Source organism: Ursus americanus, chromosome 12 (assembly GCF_024610735.1).
Source record: "Ursus americanus isolate L20-20 chromosome 12, mUrsAme1.1.p, whole genome shotgun sequence".
NCBI classification, from domain to species: Eukaryota; Metazoa; Chordata; class Mammalia; order Carnivora; family Ursidae; genus Ursus; species Ursus americanus.
In genome coordinates this window covers 1,229,403-1,250,897 of record NC_142138.1, presented here as the reverse complement: position 1 = coordinate 1,250,897, position 21,495 = coordinate 1,229,403, and the positions used below count along the sequence as shown (strand labels likewise).

The window sequence follows — 21,495 nt, the reverse complement described above, 5'->3', positions numbered from 1 at the left end:
GGTAGCAAAATGTAAAGTAGCTGGAAAGGGCGCAGCCTCAAGGGAGTTAGCGGATTTTTGTTTTTGTTCGGTAGGTTGATTTTAAAAAGAATGAGATAGAATTCACATACCACACAATTCACTCTTTAAAGTGAATTATTTAGTGGTTTTTAGTATATTCACAAAAGTTGTACAGTCATTACTCCCATCTAGTTCCAGAACATTTTCATCACGCCCAAAAGGAACCCCATACCCCTTAGCAGTCGTTCCCTATTTATTCTTACTCCCAGCCCCTGGTGGCCATTCATCTACTTTCTGTAGATTTGCCTATTCCAGACATTTCGTAAAAATGGACTCATATGCTGTCTGGTCATTCACGTCTGGCTTTCTTCACTTAGTTTTCAATGTTCATCGGTATTACTTCATTCCCTTTTATGGCCCAGTAATGTTCCATTGTATGGATAAAGCATAATTCATCCTTTCATCGAATAATGGACCTTCTAATTGTTCCCACTTTTGGCCATTATGAATAGGCTGTGAACATCTGTGTACAAGTTTTTGCGTAGATAGGTTTCCAATTTCCTTGAGTACGTACTTAGGAGTGAAATTGCTGGGTCTCAGTTTATTCTTGCTGGGAGAGACTTGATCTTGTTTACAGGCTGAGGATACTGGAACCAGCGCAGAGGGAGAGGTGGGAGATACGGAGAGGGGGTGGGGGAGGAGGAGAAGGTAGGTGCTGGAGGAGAAGAGCCACTTAGTTCAGCATCACTCACTTTCTCTGTTGGCACAATCCTAACGCCCTAACCTCCCTTCTCAACTACTAGACCCTCTGCACACACATCACTCTTGCAGACCAGGGAGCGAATCCAGCGCGTGGATTAAGCATCCCTGGGATCCATCGCAGATGCATCCGGGCTAGCGGCTCGTTTTCTGTTGCAGTTCACAATTTTGGGGTCTCCTCTGGTTAGACAGAGCCTGGCCCATTCTGGTTTGGTTTTCTCCCATAGATTCGTCCACAGGTGAAAAAGGAAAATCCACTGTGTAGTCTTAGCCTGATTCTTGGTTCCTCAGGCCATCCAGGGCCCCCAGCCATCCGGGATTAGGAAGGACGCTCGGTACCCACCAGTGGGGACCTAGAACGCCAGCCCTCAGCCTGTGCGTTGCCCATCGCCGCCACCGCGCACGCGCCGCTCCCTGCCAAGGAGGAGGCGGGGAGTGGGCGGGGCGGGCATCTCTCAGGCCAATCGGAAGCGAGCGCCCCCGCCCTCCAGGCTGGTGGACCGAGCTTGACCCCGGCAGTGGGCGGAGGAGGCGGGGCCAGCCGCGCGGCCGCGGAGGGGGCGGGGCCCGGGGCCTGGAGGCGGGGCCTGGGGCTGTCAGTCCCGCGCCCGCCGCCGCCGCCGCAGCCGCCGCCGCGGTTCCTTACATGCCGCGGCCGGGTGGCTGCCAGCGCTACCGCTCGCCGCCCGCCGCCCCGGCATCCCGAGCCGCCTCCCGCCGTGCCGGCCCGGTGAGCAGGTAAGGCCGGCCGCGTTGCCGAGCCCTCGCGCCCCCTCCTCGGCGTCGGTCCGCCGCGCGGGCGCCCCCTCCGGGCTGTGTCAGCGCCGCGGCTCCCCTGGCCGCCCGGGGGCGGTCCCGGGGGGCGGGACATCAGTCCTCCCCAACCCCCCACAGCCCCGGGCGCCGCGCCTGCCGCGGGGTCCACGGGCCGCGCCTCCGCAGCTGGGCGTGGGGCCGGTGCCGAGCACCCCCTCCCGGGCCGATTACACAATCGCAGGGGCTGGGGGCGGGGGTCCCCTCCGAGGCCCGGCTCCACACCTGTGCCCGCGACGCGCTCCAGGGCAGAGGGCAGAGACCCAGCGCGACAGCGGGGGCCCGGAAAGTTTCACTTTGTGGTCGGCGTTTGTTGACATGCCAGAGATGCGGGGAGATGGAGGCTGAGGCGCGAGGATGCGCCTGGCGCGCAGCGTTCCCTTTGCCCCGGGGTGGCTCCAGTCCAGGGTTCCCTTCCAGAAGTCCTGCCGAGAGCCCTGCCCCGGGGCCGGAGGCTGCTGCAGGGCACGCGGGTCAGTCCGCCTTGCGTTAGCGAGCCCTGGCCCCAGGATTGCAGCAACTGGGGACAGCTCAGCCTCCCGCTCAGCCCTTCTCCCTTTCCTAATTTAGTATTGACATATAGACCAGGTAGGCGAATTTACTTAGCGTTTCCCTGACGGTTTATATTTGTGAGGTGCTTTGCCATCCCTGATTAGTTAATTAACAAGGTGGGAAAGCAAAATAGATCCTGAAACGCATGGCTAATGCCTTTAGTCTAGCAACTCTTGAAGAGCCACCGAAAGCTTGAAGCTGTTTGCTGTGAGATGCTTTGGGCCAAGGTGCTGCCTGGAGAGCCGGGAGAGCCATTCAGTGTCTTCTGGTTGCCTGGGAAGCTTTTGGTAATAATGGCAAGGCTTACTCTCCCTCTCCTTGCTTATGCTGTTTGGTGAGGGTCGCCAATCTATGGTGAATTATTTGGTCTTTCACTTAAGCAAAGGAGGTTTTAGAAGTATTGCTGCGGAAGTAGCTAAGGAAAACCAACCAACCTGAGATCCAGGTAAGTTTGGATACTGCTTTACCAGGTTACCCCTCCTGTGCAGAAAACCTTGGCTCTTCCTCTGCTTTCCCATCTTTCCCGTAGGACTGTATCCAACTGGGTTGGGAATACGGCTCCTCACTTAGTACATAGACCTCTTGCTACCTGTGGTTTACAGAGCTGCCTAGGAACATCCTCTGCGAGTGGGCTTAATTAGCACTTTCATGTGCCCATTAAGCAATACAGCCCGAAATCTCTTGTAATCAGGCACTGTTGTAGTGTTGAATCTTTAGTAATATCTAATTCATGTTAACAGTGTTCCTCTAGTTAGTTTGCCGGTTGTGCAACACCAGTACGTTTAGTGTAGGAGCAGCAATTGACTCGAAATATTACCATGGCAAAACCAATTCTCCAGCAGGTTTGCAGCCCACTTTCCTTAGATAATAACTGCCAGAGGCTGTTAAGGTTTTTATTGTTTGGTGCAGTAGGTGTCACTGATCTATGAGGTCATTCCTCCCCCGAGTAATGGTTTCAGTCACTGGGTCACTTAGATGTTTTTTTCGAGTTCTATCATCTGAGTTTCTTCCCCATGCTGATTTCTTTTGGGACAAGGTATGGAGCTAACAAGATGTGGTTTTGATTTGCGAGCCTCAATTTTAAGAAGAGTTTAAGAATATTTAGTGTGTTTGGGGGCTTGTGTGAGAGCTGTGATGGTGATTTTGTTAGCACACGTAGCAGACACTGTTTTGGGTGCTTTACAGATATTAAGTTATCTCATTCTCACAGTGACCTTGTAAGGGAGGTACTGTCATTACCCCATGTTTCAGACGATGACACTCAGGCGCAGTGGATTGACTCGGGTCGCACGGTGAGAGGTAAATGACAGCCAGATTCTAAGCTTAGTCAGCCTATGTTCAGAGTCCAAGTACTTAACTGTGCTTCCCCAGGCCATTCTTAACACACGTATTTATTTCTACCTTCTGTCCGTACCAGACTGCATTCTGTAGTGGGGGTGAGGAGTACTTTCCAGTGTAATAACAAACACTGGGGTAGGGCTTCTTGTTGTGGTCTTAACTCTGCTGCCGGCTAATGTGTGATTTTGAGCAAGACACGCGCTCTCGCTGCCTCGCAGTCCCTCATTGGTGCAGCAGCCCCGGCTGAAGCATTTGAACTAACTGACTTAACCTCATGGGGTGCTGGAGAGATGAGTGAGTGGATGGTAGAATTAAATGTCCTCCTCCCCGAGGCACAGTATAAGATCAAGTATCAAATGAGTGGAGTGTGTGTGTGTGTGTGTGTGTGTGTGTGTGAGAGAGAGAGAGAGAGAGAGGGAGAGAGATGGGGAGGGAGCAGGGGCCGTGCACCGTGCTCTGGGCTGCCAGTGGCTATGATGGGAGTGCAATGGTTGAGAGACTTCATCTTAAATACTTCATTTTCTGCTGTTGCCACCAGTGTCGTTCCTTTTGTAATTAAAAACATGAAAGATGACCAGGAAAGAAGGCATCCTGTAGAAGTGGGGTAACCACGTGCAGCACTGTGTGAGGGACATTTCCGGAGGACAGTCTGGCATGACTTTGCAGGAGGCTTGGGGTCAGATGATGGGAGCCTCTGAGGGGCAGGAGTTCGCAGAATCACAAGAAGTCAGGGTTGAAAGGAAACTCTGTCACTGAGTTTAACACTCCCTTCCCTCTTCTCCCTCCATCTGCCCAGTGGATGAACCCTTCACGAGTGTGCCCCTTCCTGCTCACTGCTCATTGCTCATTCTGTTCCTCCTCGGGCTCCTCTTGGGTCAAACATTGGGTGTACTTCACAAATCTGTGCACCAAAGAAGCTGGGGTGGTATTGAGTGATAGGCAGTGGGAAACCGCAGGACTCTGGGGCCTTCTGGCTTGTGCTCTTAAAAGACCATCATTGGCATAAACCTGGACAGAGGGGAAATGTGAAACCAGGAAGTTAGGAGACCTTGGCCAGAATCTAGGATTGGGGTGATCCAGACTGAGACAGGCAGTGGCATTGGGTAACAGAGGTTAGGAATGGACCCCAAAAGACAGAATCCCCCCACCCAGTGCTTGTCTGTCTACAAGTATCAGAGGGGAAGAACAAGTCATTATCTCCCTGGAGAACCCCCGAGTGGAGCTGGGGAGTCTGATGGGGTGGGGGATGAGAGACAGTTCTGTATGTCTGTTCCCCAAAGCTGGATAATAGATTACAGCTAATGTAAGTCCCCTGCAGACCAAAAACAGATTTTCTTTCTCCTCATGAAGGGAGTGTCCCATTTAAATACAGTGGGAAACTCCCTCTGCTTACTGAAGACGTTAACAGTGTTTCCCTGTGGGGGTTGTAGACTCTGACACGGCTCGGCTCCGTTAGCTATGTGTGGTGCTTCTTGGTCATGCTGGGAATCTGGTGTTATCTGAAGTTGTATCAGGCATGTTGGTGATGCTTTTCTTGTGCTTTCGTTAGGAGGCCTTCTTTGGGGGGATGCTGTTTTCCAGTGACATCTGTTCAGTAAGTGCTGGGGAACCAGCACACCTTGGGGCGTGCTCAGACTCATTAGAAGCTTTTCCTTCTAACATCCCAGATTTTGGGGCACTTCAGAGAAGGCCTGGGTAGAGTGATTACCACATTGACAGGCAAACAGAATCATCTGGAGGAAACAAGTAAGATTTACACAGGAAACCACAAAGACAGGAAAAAGAGTTGGGAGTATTATAAGTTTATTTTTCTCTTGGTCATTTACGTGTTTCTGGCTTGGGATGCAACATGTCTTGAATATTCATACTCAACAAATTTATATGCTGAAATATTTTGTCTAATAGTGACTGTGGGAAGAAACTGTATAACCTCAATTTTTTTTTTTTTTTTTTTTGCCAGGACAATATTGGTCTTGGTTTTTCAGTATCTTTTAGACCAGTGATTCTTCAGCAGGGGCGGTTTTGCCCCCTAGGGAACGTGTGGCAACGTCTGGGACATTTTGGGTTGTCACGGCTGGAGTATGTGCTCCTGTCATTTAGTGGGTGGAGACCAGGGATGCTGCTGAGTGTCCTGCAGGGCGGAGGACAGCCCCCCACACCCAGGAATTTTTCAGCCCCCATGTCCACAGTGTTGAGATTGACAAAACCCACTTCAGATCATAAAAAAAAAAATTCTTATGAGGAGCAAGTTGAAACTAAAGGGAAGAGGCAGGAGAGGTCATGTAAAGTGTTCCCTGACTCCCTGAGAGTGAGAATAGTCCCGTCACTTGGGACCCCCGGGAGGGAGGACCAGCTACACCAGCTGTCGGAAGGCAGGCATCCGTCTGCCACCCAGGAGCTATTTCAGTCTCCGGCTTGCTCAACGCACTAGTTTGGAACAGGAAGTAGAGGCCCTTGTAGTGGGATGAGGCTGGAGGGGTGATTTCTGGAGGCAGAGGTTTGCAGTCCAAGAAGGGAAGCTGGGTCATGCCAGAATAATTTTGAAAAGTTCTAGGGAGTTTTTCAAAGGTGATTTTGTTGAGGACAGCGAGTGTGGGGCTTTAGAAGATGCTGTCTCTCCTCTGGGAGTGCATGACCCCTCTGGGCTGTGGATCTAAAAGTCTGAGGACTTCCCAGATTTTTCTGTGTTCAAACGCAGGGTGGAGAGTGAAGGACACTTGGTTTTATTTTCAGGTTGTATCTGTGTCCTCTTCCTACGCCCCTTTAAGGGCTTTTTTATTATGGTACATTTTAAACATAGACACAAATTGGGAAAAGCCTATGACAGACCCCTGTTCACCCGATGCTGCCCAGCTTCAGGGGTTGTCAGCTCCTGGCCAATCTTGAATTTTACTCCACCCCTCTCAGACTCCCTCCCCACTTTTTTTTTTTTTTTTTAAATCTAGAGAATAGCTTACATAATTCCTGATCACCTGCCTCCTAGGAGAGGCTTGGCAGTGAGGGAGGGAAGTGATTTTCCGGTGCTTGGGTCTCCCTGGAGGATAGCTGGTAATGGACATGGACAAATCTGAGAGCCCCGAGAGCCCAGGAGACAGGACTAGGCCCAGGCACATTTGGGATGGGGGCGCTTGGCTCTTCTTGGGGGGAGGGGAGAATACAGGCGACTGGGGACAAGTTCTGTTCGTTCGAAGCTTGCTCGGTGGACAAGCCTACTTGGAGTCTCTGCTGGTAGAAATGTGTTTCTGGGTTTCACAGTTGAGGGTCCCCCCAGTTCCTGGAGGGCGCTTCACTGGCATGTTTCCTTGTAGGATGACCCCCTTCCTGTTGCGTGACTCATGAGATGTGTGCTGTATGGTATGAAGCCAGGTGTTCTGTGTGGCCCTCTGGTCCTGGCCCGAGGGGTCTTCACTGCCTGGAGAGCACAGGGTGCGGTAGGGGTGGGCGAGGGAGGCATTATTTCCAGGGGTTATGGATCCTTGTTTGCAGTGGTGGCTCCCCTGTGTTTGTTGGTGGACGTAGGGCTGGCCCGTTGTCGTCACTGGCAGTCCACACCAGATGGGGACACCATTACAGTTTGCACTTGGCCAACAGGGTTTTCTTTTTAAGTTGTGTCTCCGGGAGCTACAGAATTAATTTTTTTTTTTTTAGGCCATTGGAGAATTGGCGTGCATTGACTTGACTTCGGTGTTGAAATATGCATACAAAAAATGACTTTAGAAGTTGAGAGAGTTCTTGAATAATCAGATAATTGATGTCTGCGAATTTTAATTAGTGCTGGTTTCTATGCATGTAGACGTTCTGGACCAAGTTCACAAGCAGCGCCTTTAGTGTGAAGTTCTGGAGCCCTGAAGGGCTGTATTTCCCATCCTTATTTTACTTACTGAATACATTTTTACCCTTTCTTTATTCCACAGAGAGGTTTAGGCGGCATCAGCTGACCCCAAACATGGCGCATCTGCAGTTGTGGGTTTTCAGGTGTCAAACACCTTTCCACGGGGAAAGCAGCCCCTAATCTGTGAGCAGCAGTTATTTGCTCTGGGCCTCTATTGGGTGCCAGGCACTTTGCTCACATTACCTCTGTTCCTGAAGACCCTTCTAAGTAGGACTTAGTATTCCCATTTTGCAGATGAAGAAACTGAGGCTTACAGAGGTTAAGGAATGCTAGGAGGTAGCCCTGGGTTTTAACCCAGGTTTGTTTGGTTCTGAAGCCTGAATGCTTTCCACTAAACCTTGTCTCTCGTGGTGAAAAGTTGGTGGGAGTTTGTAGGAGGGTTGGTGGAGAGGATGGGGCAGGTGCTGCGAACGGGGCGGAGAGGCCTGGTTACTCCAGCTAATGAAATCCTCACACTGAACCCCCTGGGAAACATTGCTTTCGAGTGTGGTAAATTACTGGTGTCCTATTTTTGGGCTGACTGTATAAAACAGAATCACGCACCGGTAGCCCTGAGCCAGATTTGGTCAGCAGATGCGTTTTATCTGGTCTGCGCCGTGTTTTATTTTTTAAAAATTGGATTAGTTGCCATCATTTAAAAAGTGGGAGATTTCCCACTGAAATGTCCAGATTTCTTGGCTTCTCGTGAGCCCTCAGAAGATCTGGTGACAGCAGGCCCACATTCCTCCTTGGGGGCAGTTAGTCAGAGCAGCTGCTTCTAGCTAGCCGTCTTGCCACGCTGCCCTCTTCACTCACTGGTGTTACTTGCCAGGATGTGGAAGGCGCTTGAGTTAGAGGTACCCTTATAGAAGGGACACATATCCCCCCCCCCCCCCAGTGTCAGGGATGCGTTACTGGAGGCTTGTTCTGTATTTAAATGACCGATCCCCAGCAATTTTTCCCTTTGTAGAGCTCCTAGAGAGGGTGACTGTACTTGGCATATGAGCAGACACAGCCACACCCTCCTCCTGCCCCCCCCCAGCAATGGCTAATTGGACTCTGGGTGGGTTCTTGGACTAAGGTGGACCAGTTAGATATTTGGGATTTGGACACTGAATCGGTTGTGCTGAGGAGCCTCAGGCAGGAAGGACTTCTGGACTTGGGCTGACGGTAGTGACATTGGAAAGGTAGGTGAGTGAGCAAAGAAGCTGGGTGGCAGGGAGATGGCACGGAGGTGAGAGAGCACGTGGCAGCAGGGGGAGTGGAGCTGCCCGGTGTCTGCTTTCACTGGACTTCCCACAGTGGCGTTCCTCTAGCCACAGTCTTCACTCTGTGGTATTTATTGAATGTTTACTATAGGGCCAGGCACTGTTCTAGATTCTTGTGATAGATCCTGGAATAAAAACGGACAGAGGTTTTGTTCTCATAGAGCTTATATTTGGGTGGGGGGAAAACAGAGAACTCCGAACAAAAAAGCAAATAAACATAAAATATATAAGGTGGTGATAAGTGCAGGGAAGAAATATAAACTGAGTAAGGAAACAGAGTGGATGTTGGGGGTAATGCTGTTATGTTAGAGAGGTTGTTCAAGGACAGACTCTTGATACTCTGCTATTTGAGCAGAGATGTGAAGGAAGTGAGGAATAAGCCATGAGGAAGCCTAGGGGTGCTGCATTCCCTGCAGAGGGTTCAGCAAGTGTAAAGGCCCCGAGGTTGAAGTATGCTTGACTTGTTTGAAGAACAGCAAGGAGGGTATTGTGGCTGGAATGCAATGAATAATGGGAGAGGGGGAGTTGGAAGGAATGGAGGGCTTCATATCTATATTAAAGACTGATTTTATTCTACTGAGATAGGAAGCCATTGGAAGATTTTGAGCACAGGTGACATGATCTGGCTTCTGTCTTGAAAAATGTAAATGCCGTATGGAGAATAGACAGTAAGGCAGCCAAGGTGAATCCAGGTCAACTAATTAGGAGGCCGTGCAATAGTCCAGATAAAATACAGTGGTGGCTTAGATTAGGGTAGAGGTGGAGGTGGTGAGAAGTGGAGAAGCTCTGAATATATTTTGAAGGTAGAATTGACAGGATTTGAAGATGTATTTGCTATTAAATGTGAGAGAAAGGGAGGAGTCAAGATGATTCCAACCTTTGAATAAAAACATTGCTGTGTTAGTTGGCATTTCCCCTTATTTTCCTGAAAAACATCAAAAACAACAAGGGAGGTGAAAAAATAATGATGAAAACCTTGTAAACTATCCTATTTTTGGCAAAATTAGGAGAGAAATTTAATCCAGAGGCTTCAAAATGTGTGTGAAGAGAGTCTAGAATAGATGAGATCAGGTGGAAGCCTTGTGGGAGGAAATGAAGAGAAGCAGAATGGAGATGGTGAGAGAGCCCAGTAGCTACAGATCTTAGAAAGTTCTAGAAAATCATGCTCTTTTAGGTAAAAAGTTCAACTTGATGTGAAAAAGCTCTATCCCTTGCTTGTAGCAAGTATGGTGGGAACTGGGTGTGCAGCTAGAGGAATATACCCTCCTGGATATAGTTTGGCTCAAAGAAGCAAAAGAAGTGGGGTTACCTGAAAAACCACACGGGCAAGACGCCATGTTTATGGGAAGTATTCTGTCTCTGTGGGAGCAGGGAGGAAGAGGGCTTTTGGTTTGCAAAAAAAATAGCTCATTTAAAAAAGTATCATGGTTGTCCTCCCCTCCCCTGGCCAGAGGAACCTCATGCAAATACTGTAACTGCCAAGGAAAACTAACTCATCCAATGGTAACGAAGAAGGAAATGGTTGCCTTCGGTTTCTGATAATGGTAGGCAAGGTTATGTGGACCAAAGTTCCTGCTGAAAAATTTTAAAATGTTTGGGGATATTTTTTAAATTAAAAAAAAATTAAATTTCCTTTAAAGTCCTAGAGAACTGAGAAAAGACAAAGGGACTAGACGGTGGAAATCGAAGGTCTAGTGGAACCTAGAAGGATACGCCAATCACTGGATGCTTTTGCCCTGAGAACGTTTGTTGATCCTAGTGAAACAGGGCTTTGGTTTTGGCAGCCTTGCAGGACAAGGAGGTTAGAAGTCAAAGTCTGTAGCTTGCTCAAGGTGGAGAGTCTCATAGGAGACTATTTCCATATAAAGCTGGAACTACTCAGGGTAAAGGTGAACCAGAAGTAAAACCATGTCTTCCTCCCCCACTTAGAGACAGCAGAGAAGATTGCCCAAGTACTGAAAGACGAAAAGGAAAAGGTAGGTTGTAATCACTGGCCAGCCTTTGCACAGATTTTGAGTATTGTTTTATACCACCTTGATTTTACAGAACTGCAGCCATGAATTTGGTTTGAGGTCATTCCAGGTCACTAGTGCTCCCCTCCTCCTTGTTGTGGGACCCCAGCCTTGTCATTATTACATGAAACCAACAATGAAGTCACCATGTTAGAAAGCACAGGAGAGAGGGGCGCCTGGGTGGCTCAGTCGTTAAGCGTCTGCCTTCGACTCAGGGCGTGATCCCGGCGTTCTGGGATCGAGCCCCACATCAGGCTCCTCCGCTGGGAGGAGGGAGGCTGCTTCTTCCTCTCCCACTCCCCCTGCTTGTCTCTCTCTCACTGGCTGTCTCTCTCACTAGCTGTCTCTGTGTCAAATAAATAAATAAAATCTTAAAAAAAAAAAAGAAGGCATAGGAGAGAAACTGCATCCAAGTGACATTATTAGAGCCATACCTGGTTTTTCTTTCATTGCTTAAGCTTGTTTGAGTTGGATTGTTTGTTATTTGGAATTGAAGGAATCAAAACTGACACAAGAATCGACAGAAAGACCAGGAAAGAAGAGTGTTGAATTCAGAAACACTCACACACGTATGGGAGTTTCACCTCACTGGATTGGATACTCCTCTGTCATCTTTGCTGTGGATTCTCTCTTCCCAATTTTTAAAGTTGAAGTATTGCAGGGCTCAGGTCTTGGACCTCTTCTCCATTCCTAGATGAATTTTTCCTGTTTTATGGTATTAAATATCTATTTGTGCATGACTCTAAAGTTTATATCTCCAGTTTTCATCATTCTTCTGCAATTCAGACCCATATATTCATTTGCCTACTTTGATTCTACACTGGACTGTCTAACAAGATCTGAAACTTAACATGTCTTATACCAAACTCCTGATTTTCAACTTCCCAAACCTGCTCCTTTCCCTTTATTCTCAGGCCCATAAAAGGGCACTACCATCCACCCAATTGTTGAGCCCCAAAACCTAGAAATTATCCTTGAGTCTTCTCTTTCCTATAACTCCCACATTCAGGTCAACAGGAAGTCCTGTTGACTCTGTCTTCAAAACATAGACTGGATCTCAGCACTTAACCTGGCCTCCACTGTTCCCACCATCAACCAGGCCATAACCATCCTTTGCTTGAATTATTGCAGTAGCCTCCCCCCGTCTATTCTACACACATAGTTACAGGAGGTTTGTTTTTCTTTTGTTTTTTTGTTTTTGGTTTTTTTTTAAAGAGAGGGAGAGGGGAAGGATGGGCAGAGGGAGAGGGAGAGAGAGAATCTTCAGCAGACTCCATGCCCGGTGCTGGAGCCCAATGTGGGGCTCGATCTCACAAATCTGAGATCATGACCTGAGCTGAAATCAAGATTTGGATGCTCAACTGACTGAGCCACTCAGGCACCCCTAGAGGATCTTTTAAAACATAAATGATATCATGTTACTTGCCAGCTCAAAGCCAGTGTTTTCCCATTACATTTTGAATACCCCAAATCATTACCACACTCTATAGGACTGTGTACAATCTGGCTCCTACCTAGGTTTCTAAATTTATCTTCTGCTTCTTTCTCTCTTTCTTACTGTGCTGCAGTTGCACTGATCTCTTTGTTCTTTCTGGACTGTCCCAAGTACATTTACTACCTTAGGGCCTTTGCATTTCTTCCTTCTGATTTTGTTATGGCTCATTCTGTCACATCGTGTAGGTCTATGATCAGATATAACCTCTTCAAAGTGACCTCCTCTGATTTTTGCATGTAAAATAGTCCTTGCCTTCCCCCTCTTCACACCCTTACGCTGCTGTATTCCTCAGAATACTTGTCAGGATCTTGTTTATTGTCTGTTTTCTTCACTAAGCTTAAGCTCTGAAAGCAGGAATGTTGTCTTATTTAATGCTTATTCCTAGCACTGGAATGACGTCTGGGTCATGGTTTGAGCTGATCCATATTTTTGGATGGCTTATTGAATGAAATTCGAATGATAGAGGTAGCATATCACAGTTTCTAAGAGACATATTATTTAACAAGTGTTTTTGGAAAGTGGTTATATGTTTAAGGATAAAATAGATTGCTATTATTATTTTTTTAAGTAGGCTCCATGCCCAACATGGGGTTTGAACTCATGACCTTGAGGTCGAGAGTTGCATGCTCTACCAACTGAGCCAGCCAGAAAGCCTGACATATCAAAACTAACACAAGAAGAAATAAAAAATCTGAAGGGAGCTATAGGTATTAAAGAATTGAATTCATTATTAAAGACCTTCCTACCAAACAGATAAACAAACAAAGAGGCTCTATAGGCCCATACGGTCTCTCTGATAGTTTTCCCAATGTTTAAATGAAGTAATAACATCAATCTTACACATTTTCCCAGAGAATAGAAAAAGATGTAACATACCCTCACTCATTCTCAAGAAAAACCTTTATGCCAATAACTGATGAGGACATCACAAGAAAAGAAAATTAAAGACAACCCTCTCATGGACATTGATACAGAAATCCTAAACAAAATATAGTAAAAATGAATTCAATAATGTATAAAAAGGATAATATGCCTTAACCAAGTGGAACAGGTTTCAGGAATTTACAGGTAGGTTAACATTTGAAAAGAAGTCAAATGATTCCCCAAAATAACAGAATAAAGAGAAAATATATACAATAATTTTAATAGATGCGGGAAAAAGATTTGATAAAATTCAACATTGATTCATGATAAAAAGAATAAGTTTTAGCAAAGGAAATTCCTTAATTTGATAATGAGTACCTACAAATAACTCGAAGCAAATGTATACTTGATGGTGGAATGTTGAAAGCCTTCTCTTTGGGATGTCTGCTATCATGACTTCTATTTAACATTGCATTAGAACTTCTAGCCATTGCAGCAAGGGCGGAGAAAGTAATAAAACTGTCACTATTAGGAGCCAAAATGATTGTGTATTCAGAAAATTTAAAAGAATCTTTAGAAAAGCTCTTGGAATTAATAAGAAAATTTAGCAAGGATGATGGATACAAGGTCAATATATAAAAATCAATTATACTTCTGTATACTAGTAACAAAGAATAGAAAATGAAATTTAAAAAATGATACCTTTTACAATAGCCTTAAAAACACCAAATTCATAGGAATAAATGTAATAGAGAAGTACAGGATCTCTACACTGAAAACAAGAATATGTATTGAGAGAAATTTAAAAAGCCTTTAGTAGATGGAGAGATATACTATGTTCATAGACTGGATGACTCAATGTTGTAAAGACGTTAATTCCTCCAAATTTATCTGTAAATTATGCAAACCATTCAAAATTTCAACAGGCTTTTTATTATTTATTTATTTTTAAAAAGATTTTATTTATTTATTTGACAGAGAGAGAGACAGCCAGTGAGAGAGGGAACACAAGCAGAGGGAGTGGGAGAGGAAGAAGCAGGCTCCCAGCGGATGAGCCTGATGTGGGGCTCGATCCCAGGACTCTGGGATCACGCCCTGAGCCGAAGGCAGACACTTAATGACTGAGCCACTCAGGCGCCCCTCAACAGGCTTTTTAAATGGACATTAACTGACTATGAAATTTGTATGAAAAGGAAAAGAGCCAAAATTAGCTAAGACAATTATGAAGAATAAGAACAAAGCTGAGAGCACTTCCACTACCAGACATTAAGACTTATGATAAAGCTATAGTAATTAAGACTGTGGTATTTGTGCCAGAATACACAAAGGGCCTAATGAAACATATTAGGAAATTAAGGAAGAGACCCTTATATGATCACCTGATTTACAACAAAGGTGACCCTGAAATGTAGAAGAGAAGGGATTCTTTTCAATAAACAGTGCTGGTTCAATTTCATATCCATATGGAAAAAATGAATCTTGACCTCTGCCCCAGACCATTTCACAAAAATTAATTCCAGCTCATTGTAGATTTAGCTGTGACAGGTAAGACAACAAAGGTCTTAGGAGGAAGCATAAGAGAATATCTGGGTAACCTTGGGATAGCAAACATCTCTTAAAGAAGACACAAGAGCACTACTGTAGAGGAAAATATTGATAAACTAGATTAGATTGAAATCAAGAACTTCTGATCATCAAAAGACACCATGAAGAAAATGAAAGGGCAAGCCATAGAGTAGAAAATACTGTAAAGAACTAAAAACCAGTAAGAGAAAAGCAAGTAGCCCAGTAGGAAAATAGACAAAAAAAGGACCCAAAAAAAGTAAATAGTTCACACAGAGGGTGTTGGAATGGTTAATAAATACATTAAAAGGTACTCAACTTCATTTGTTCTCAGGGAAATGCAAATTAAAGCACAATGAGTATCTCTACATAGCCACTAGAATAGACAAAATTAAAAAGTCAGGTAATACCAAGTGTTGGCAAGAACACGAACAATTGGACTCATATGTTATCGGTGGGAGTGTACAACTACCTTGGAAAACTGGTCATATCTACTAAAGCTGAACACACATACTCCATGCTCCAAATTCCATGCCTAGGTAGATACCCAGCAGACTTGTATACATGGTTATAAATAGTCATATAAGAATGTTCATGGCACTCTTATTATCTTACTAATGACTTCAAACCAGAAGTAGCCCAAATGTTCAAAGGCATGAGAATGAATAAATAAATCATAGTATATTCATGCAGTGGAGTGTATACAGGAATGAGAATAAGTAATCTATACCTACATACAAAGACGTGGATGAATTTCACAAGCATGGCGCAGAGAAAAAGAAGCCAGATACCAAGACAGGCAGAACTAATCTTTGATGATATAAATCAGGAGAGTGTTTGCCTAGGGGAGGTAATGACTGGAAGGGGGAAATTAAGGGGGCTTCTCGGGTGTGGGCCATGTTCTGTTTTCTGCATGGGATGGCGTGGCTCGTGCTGTGGCAGACGGAGGTGTGGCACATGGGGCGCATGAAATTTACTTTGTGAAAATTCATTAACCTGTGCGTTTATGCTTTGTGCACTGCTCTGTGTATAACTTATGCTTCATTAAATTTTTTATTTAAGAGAACCTGGATCTTTACTTCAGTTCTTAAGCCAAAGTAAGCTACAGCTAGATTCAATATTTAAATATAAGATGAAAACTCCACAGTTAAATATGGGTCAACATTTTGAAAATCTTGGTACCATAAATTGGACCGCATAAAATTAAAAATTTCTTCAAAAAGCACAATTAAAATTGTAATTAAATCAAAGGTAAATGTCAAGGTAAGGAAAATATTTGTAAAATAATGATATGTGTTGTCAGTCATGTCATCAAATATCAGAAGATCGATAATACCAAGTGTTGCTAAGATTTTTCAGAAGAGCACTCTCATACCCTGTTGTTGGAACTATTTCTGCAGCATTTTTAGAGGCCTTCGGCAACATCCTTTAAAATTTAAATGTGCATCCTATTTGATGTAACAGTCAATTTCCAGCAATTTTATCTCAGAAAATATTTGCATAAGTGTGTGAAATTATACCAAATATTCAATAAAGCATTTTTTTGTGATAATTAAAATTGGAGCTATTTTAAGTGTCTATTAATATAGCACTGGTTAAATAAGGTACACTCTGTTTACTAAAATATACTATGTCTGCTAGAAAGAATGATAACGCTCTGTATCAACTGAAAAAATCAGATGGCCAGGAGAGACTGATTGCTAAATGAAAAAAGTAAGCTGATGAACATTTATTATCTACTTTAAATAAATATGTATTTTATTGGAAAATACTGGGAGAATATACACCAAACTATTAACCGTGGAGATTATGAGAAATATCCCTTTATAAGATGTCTGAATGTTTTCTTTACAATAATGAACATATTACTTTTGTAGGTAGAAAAACAGTGACAAAAATTACAAAAAAGCAAAACGAAGTTTCTTACAGAGAATATGAGTAAAAATATTCCCATATAAGTAAGAATATTCATGAGACATGTATTAAGATTGGTAGAAAGTAGACCAAAGTGTCCACACTGGTATCTCTTGGGGTGGGATTACTGATGATCTTCATTTTTATATTTCTTTGCGTTTTTTCCAGATGTCCTGCAACAAGGTTATGTTGCTTTACTAGTTGAAAGATTCTAATCGGGACTATTAAATTCTGTCTGTATTTTGCCAGCTTCATGACAAGAATGAAACTCCTAACGAAGGCATTTTCCCCCATCCTTCTTGCCTGACCTGTCTACCTTTATCTGCTGCTTCTTTTCCATCCTACCTTTCATTTTTCTGCAGAACACAGATAGGTTCTCCTTGGAAATAATGCAAATGACACAGAGCATATAGGGAAGAATATGGAAGTCCCCTTCCCAATTTCACTGCTCTCCCGTGAGTTTCTGTACGTTTGCTCATGTATGTACATCCAGATATGAAGTCTTTTTTAAACATAAATGGGATACTTGCCCTCTACTTCTTAATCACATTCTGCTCTTTGCTGTTCCTTGGACTTTCATGCTGTTTCACCCCGATGTGACTCGCCAAAAGCCCCTTTGCCCTTTCCTCCAGTCCCTGCGCAACCAGCAATTACAGCATGTAATTATTTGATGTTTTTACTAAGGACTTTGGAAGGGGGAAGTTCAAAAGGGACAGAGCATGACAGGAAAACAGACAGTGCCATAGCCATGCAGGCAGCTGAAGGACGAGGGGCGGTGTGGCAGGACACCATTTCTAGTTATTCACTGAGGTTTTTGGCCCTCTGGTTCCTTTTACTTATGGCACATCCCCCTGCCTAGGCAGCTAGGGCATTCTGCGTTCATTGCCTCGGGGGGCAAGCAACATAGCGGAATCCAGAAATCAATGCTTGCCTTTTGATTTTCCAAATCCTGGTCCTCGTGGGGGCACCAAAGCACTCAGTGCATAGATAGTAGATTTAGAAGGGTGCCCGATGAGCAAGAGAAGGCTTTTCTAGCACCCTCCATCTCCCCCCTCTCCCTGCCCTTTCCCAGTGCAGTAATGGTGCCCTTGGTGAGGGGAGGGGGAAGTTTGGGGGGAAGGAGGAGAGGCCCACGTTTGTGGCCCCCCAAGGAGGCTGGCTGCGTGTCTAGGCTGAATCCTGAAGGGCGGTGACTACGTAAGCCCCTCACAAGTCTGGGGATTTGAGGAAAGCTGTGCTCCTGTATTTAGGCAAAGCCGAGGGCAGCGGTGTGACTCTGATTCCCAATGCCTGGACCCCCACCCCCCCAAGCATTTCCCAGAGCCCTTGCGCAGCAAAGGGCAGGGAAGGTACTCCTGAGAGGGCAAGGGGGCTTGGAGGTTGGCTTAGAGAAGGCTGAGGAGGTCTGCGCTTGGGAGGTCTCTGTGGGACTCTGAGTGGACCAGTGTTCCAGGGCTGAAGGGGAGAGAGGAAGTGTGGGCAGAGGCTGGGGGATGGGGGCATCTCGGAGGAGCAGGTGCCCCTCTGCCGCTGGCACCTGGCACTCACTGAGTAAGGCCCCAGAATGTACATGTAACTCTGCGGAGGTGAGACTGGGGGAGAGACTTTGAATTGTGTGCAATTTAAATTTTAATTTAAATTTAAATATAAATCAAATGATTAGAGAACAGTAAAGTTGCATTCCTTGCACACCTGAGTTTTTCGAACTGAGAATTGTCTCCATTACAATCAGAAGAGAAGAGCTTCGCTTTTATTTCTTTGCTCTGGTTGTGGTGCCGTCGGGCTTTGGTGTGACTGGCCAGGAGCCCAGGGATTTCCTGAAGAATGATCTGCAGGAGCCGGCTCACTTTCTCCCCTGCTTGGCTGCTCTGGGGGTGGGGGGCGCCATGGGCCTTTGGAGGCCAGTGCCGGTCTGGCAGCCACATGTGGGGCCCCCCTGCACCCTGTATGTGAGCAGAGTAGGGAAGGACGAAAGCCGCAGAGTGGGACCTTTCTGGATGAGACCAGGAACCCAGCCCCGTAACACACTCAGATTTGATGCCGAACAATCCAAGAGATACAACTGAAAACCGACAAGGAGCTGTGGGGTGTTTTTGTTTTTAAAGTAATCTCCATGCCCAATGTGGGGCTCAAACTCACGACCCGGGGCTCAAGATTTGTGTGTTGTACTGACTCAGCCAGCCAGGCGCCCCCAAGAATTGTTTTTCAACTCATTAAATTTGGGGGAAGATGCTTGTCACTGGCTTGCATTAATTCAAGGGTTGGTTAAGTGATTTTCAGGCCTATGTTTATCAATGCTTCATAGAGTTTGGAGTTAATTCTGGAAACCACCTGGCAACTTCAGCTTCGTTGGTGCCCAGAAGCTGTGCTTCAGGGGACATCATAACCAAGCTAATGGCAATGCGAGGACAGAGTGGCGGCCCTGGGCTAATGGAGGGGAAGTTTCTTTGGAGCAGAGCTGAGGACCCTCTGAAGCTCAGGGTGTAGGTGCTCTTGGTGGCCCAGTTGTATCTGTGCTCTGCTGTCTCCCCATTATTTCAGACTTTGCTGATCTTTGCCACAGGTCGTCTTCCACTCATCGCCTCTGACCGCTTTCTCTTCCTGCCTTCCTGCTGTTGCTTTGCACACTCTGCTCACCCCTTTGCTCTGTGCCATCGGCTGTTGGTTTTTCTTCTTCTCCTCGAACTCTAACCCCTGCTTGCCCCCTTCCTTGTGATGTGCGCCTCCTTGCTCACGTACAGCTCTGGGGTTAACTTTGTGGCATGCCTTTATCTTTCCACCTCGCAGACTCTGCACCAGCTGGGAAGGAACATGTCTCTGCTCTTCAGGAAATGCTGTCCTTTGGGTGGAAAAGGACTGGTTTCCTGGCAGTGCCAGAATGAAGATTCTTCTCTGCTGGAAACAAACAAAACCCCTTTATCTGGGGAACTTCCTGTTTCCTCCAGTGAAAGCTGTGCTTCTCAAACATGGGGCGCCATGCCAGGGGCACATGAAATCATAGGATAAACTGGGCACATCTTCCTGGATGTTACTTGGAACTTTGGGGGAGAATCGTCTCGGATTTTTCTTCCTCATTAGAACTACTGCCACATGGTTGAAGAATACAATTCACATGGCATTTAAAGATTAAACAGGAGATATAAAAATTTCATGCTCCGAGTAAGCTGCTTTGGGTTATGTCTTCAGAATTCCTGGGGTGTCTTTCGACTGCTGTGCTGTCAGGAAGTGGTTCGGTGGAGAATTTTGAGAGGCAGATAAAGCATTCCGTGGAAGCGGCAGACTGCTACAGGGTTGACCCAGTGAATTCAGCACCTTGGGCTGATTTAATGAAGTTGGGAAAAACTTTGAAATATTAATGGAGATTCCTTTCCTCCCCATCCCTTAAAGTTACCCGATGCCCCCACCTGTTCTGTTATTAATTCATTGCCTAGGGAGCATTTGGATTGTTATAGCAGAAACGTAAAGATAATGAAACGGGGTTTCTATCGAGATTTCATATTCTATCAAGATTTTATGTGTGTGTGTGTGTGTGTTCATAGCAGAGACCAGCGAGCCTTTTGATTTGTGAGTGTTGGATAATGAACATCAAAAATGAATCTCTTTGAAGGATCAAGGTGTTCTGGGTTGAAGTGTGTCTGCCCCATGATTCATATGTCGACATACTAACCCCGGACCTGAGAATGTGACTTTCTTTGGAGGTAGGGAGTTATGGAGGTAATCAACGTGAAATGAGGTCTTTAGGGTGGGCTCTAGTCCAAAGTGACTGATGTCCTTATAAAAGTGGAGAAGAAATGTGGACACAGGGGTATGCATAGAGGGAAGATCATGTGAAGACATGTGGGAAGAAAACGACCGTCTATAAGCCAAGGAGTGAGGCCTAGAACAGACCCTTTGCTAAACCCTCAGAAGGAACTAATCTTGCCAATATCTTGATCTCAAACTTCAGCCTCTGGAACTATAAATTTCTGGGTTCGACGATAAATTTCTGGTTTTTTAAAGCTCCCAGTTTACGGCAGCCCTAGCAAACTAATACATAAGGAATGAAGTTATGCCATAAACCACAGATTGGAAATATCATGTTTCCTTAAATCTAAGATGTTATGAGTTGTAAGATATACCCCAATTTAAGAGATGTCTATGTGTAAAGAAATGTACATCTTAGAATCAATAAATATGGCAGTGTAGACGAGGAACAAAACTACCTTGTTCTTTAAACTAACTAAACATGGCCTAAAATAGGAATGGGGAAGAACCAGATGAGGTGTGCTTACAGCTTATATTGCATGGATTCACGGAAAGAGATCAGTGTCCTGTCTTTATGCCGTGGTCTGATTCTTGAAGGTGGGGTGAGGTGAATCCAAGAGCAAGGACATCATTACCTCACTCTCATTCCTGCTGTTTCCCAGGGTGAAGCCGTGTAGAGAAGTTCTTTGTGTCATCATGGTACAGCACCAACAAAAGTACAAAAGGCCAGAGTGACATGTCTAACGTTGAGATTAGAGAGTAGCACAGAATAGTGTCCAAAACTCCTGGTCTGCAAGATAGTTGATGTAACAAAGAGAAAAGTGGGAAAAGACATTGAGAGCTAGTAAGTCAGTGAATCCAAAGGAGCATGTGGTTGAGATTTAAAAGATGCAGATGACCCTTCTAGATTTGATGCTTGAAGACCAACCAAAAGAACCAAGGACCTCAGTGAAGGGTTTGGTGGGGATAGAGACCAATGACTAAAGTTTGGGTGGGGAGAAGGCAGTGCAGTAGAATCCAGGACAGGCACCAGGTGCCCAAATGCCTGAGCCATGTTTGATAGAACCTTGGCAAGAAGGATGATAGTGGATAATATTTTGAATTCACCAAGTTTTAGTTTGAAATAATTGCTTTTACCCAGAAGTGACTGGGTTTACCTGGAAATAACCTAGATTGAATTTCTGACTTTGGAGGGAATGGGTGGGGGGTCAGGACAAAAATGTATTTGATTTTATACACTTGTTTAGATTCAATTTTTTTTTTTACTCGGTACACCAATTTTTACTTCTAACCATTGCCTAC

General features: G+C 45.3%; 1 protein-coding gene across 4 annotated transcripts in view; it reads left to right on the top strand.

Moving 5' to 3' along the window:
* The first annotated feature begins 1,357 nt into the window (after positions 1-1,357).
* Positions 1,358-21,495, top strand: part of HIVEP3 (HIVEP zinc finger 3) — a 451,785-nt gene continuing 431,647 nt past the window's right edge. For 3 of the 4 annotated variants that reach the window (XR_006780076.2, XM_045799842.2, XM_087865782.1), the window contains exon 1: positions 1,358-1,497. The gene's annotated coding sequence lies outside the window, so the exon portion shown is untranslated. Of the gene's footprint in view, positions 1,498-1,671; positions 2,570-21,495 lie in introns of those variants that run through there. The other variant, XM_087865783.1, reaches the window with a different exon arrangement.